Source organism: Rhinolophus sinicus, linkage group LG03 (genome assembly GCF_036562045.2).
Source record: "Rhinolophus sinicus isolate RSC01 linkage group LG03, ASM3656204v1, whole genome shotgun sequence".
Taxonomy (NCBI): domain Eukaryota; kingdom Metazoa; phylum Chordata; class Mammalia; order Chiroptera; family Rhinolophidae; genus Rhinolophus; species Rhinolophus sinicus.
In genome coordinates this window covers 96,234,084-96,236,191 of record NC_133753.1, presented here as the reverse complement: position 1 = coordinate 96,236,191, position 2,108 = coordinate 96,234,084, and the positions used below count along the sequence as shown (strand labels likewise).

Sequence of the window (2,108 nt, the reverse complement as noted above, 5' to 3'; positions counted from 1 at the left end):
GCAGAAACGAGACTGTGAAGGCCATTTATGCTCCCTGCAGAATCCCAGGGCTCTGCTTCTGCGCTGAGGCCCTTCAATGTGGAACTGGCTCAGGACGGTTAAGGATTCAGTCTCTGAGAAAACAACTGAACTGATTCAATTGCAGTTTGGGAAAAAAAGGTGAACAATATATACCGTAACAATATACCACGTTAGCCTGTGGCCGTTGAACCATGGAAGGTCTGTGCACCCCCAGAGGCTGGCCCTGTTTCTGGACCCCAGATTGACATCCCCAGGAAGGATGAAAAGCCAAGCCCCCTATGCAGGGGACTGAGAAGAAAAAGTGAAAGGTAAACTGCTGTCAAAAGACATAATCTGACTAAAAGATGGCTCATGAAAAACATTGATGAAAGAGAAAAAAATTTGGATGACAAAGTGTATCATAATATCCAGGAACTGGAAAATTATGCTGAAAACACACAGAACTCTCTCCTTTATTGAACACTAGTAATATTGGGTATAAAGGATCTTCATGTAGATGATGACACAAGTCACATTGGAAAAGCATGAGGCATTGTCACATTCCCAAGAGCCACGCCCTATCACACTTGCAAACGGTGTTCCTTCCCTGGGATATTTGTATGTTTGACAAATACAACACCAGGTGTTTCACAAGAGGATTTTCTACGCCAAAACCAAGAATAAAATGTGAGCAACCCAATATATGTCATTGCTAGCTAGCGAGGCACAGTTGCTCTTAAAGAAAATTCAACAAGTGGATTTTGATATATTCCATCCATCTTTACAGCAGAAGAAGACATTACTTCCATTATCTTTGTATATTCAGTCATTGAGAAAAAGATATTAAAATAATTTCATGGCACTGGGAAAAAAACAATTTGGTTAGAAGAAAACAGAGTAACACCTTTGTGATCTTGAAGTAGGACAAGATTTTTGTTATAACAGAATTTCTGTTCACCAGAAGATACCACTGAAAGAGTAAAAAGGCAATCCAGAGAATGGGGTAAGATATTTGTAATATGTGTATCTAACAAAGGACTTGTAGCAAGAATATATAAAGAACTCATGAATCAATGGGATAGACAACCTAACAGAAGAATGAGTAAACAGAGGAGTGTCCACACGTCCGCCAAAAGCCACGTACTACAATGCTCACAGCAGCAGTTTTCATAATAGCCCCAAATTGGAAACTACCCAGTTGCCCATCAACAGAAGAATGGAAAATTGTGGTACATTCATACAATGAAATACTAGACAGCGGTATGAATAATCTGTAAGCACACTAGCAATATGGATGATTCTCATAAACATAATGCTGAGCCAAAGAAGCCAGACACAAAAGAGTACATATGCATGATTCCATTCATGTAGAATACAAAACAGGCAAAACCAATTTGTGTTGGCAGAAGACAGAGACACCCTTGGGAGGAGATTACTAGGGATTGGGAGAGGACATAAAAGGGTTTTTGGGTGCTGGAAGTGTTCTGTTTCTTGATCTAGGCACTGATTACCAGAGTTCTACATGTATATTATAATTTAATAAAAAGTTAAAAGAATAACCTGGATATATAAATCAAGAATCTTAAAAATGTATCCTTTGTCTTGGTAATTTCACCTTTAGTTATCTATAAAATCAATATTATTATTACATCGTATTTATATAACCTCTTATCTATTAGGAATTGTGCTAAGTGTTTTACATACATTAATTTGCTTTTGTGAATCAAATTTTTCCATTTAATTTTCTGATTTGTTATTGCTAACACAAATAAGCTATTTTTTTCTATGTATTTCTCTTTCATCTCATCACTTGACTGCCTGTATTGCTTTTTGTTTCATATGTATATTCATTTTCGTGTAATGAAGTAAGAAGTTTCTTACTATTTCTATTTTATCAGGATTTTAAATTTAGAATGGCTGTATCAAATTCCTTTCTAACCTCTAGAATATGGGGTTACTCTTTTAATCTATTTAATGCAAACATTGCCCTAACACATTTGCTAATGTTTATCTAATTTGCATTCCTGTAATAAAATGTATTTGGACAGGATACATTATTCTTCTGATATATTGCTATGAGTACTTGTTTTTATAATTGACCCAAGAAT

At 35.9% G+C, this 2,108-nt stretch overlaps 1 pseudogene; it reads left to right on the top strand.

Moving 5' to 3' along the window:
• The first annotated feature begins 357 nt into the window (after positions 1 to 357).
• Positions 358 to 847, top strand: LOC109449578 (NADH dehydrogenase (ubiquinone) complex I, assembly factor 6; annotated as a pseudogene).
• The last annotated feature ends 1,261 nt before the right edge of the window (positions 848 to 2,108 follow it).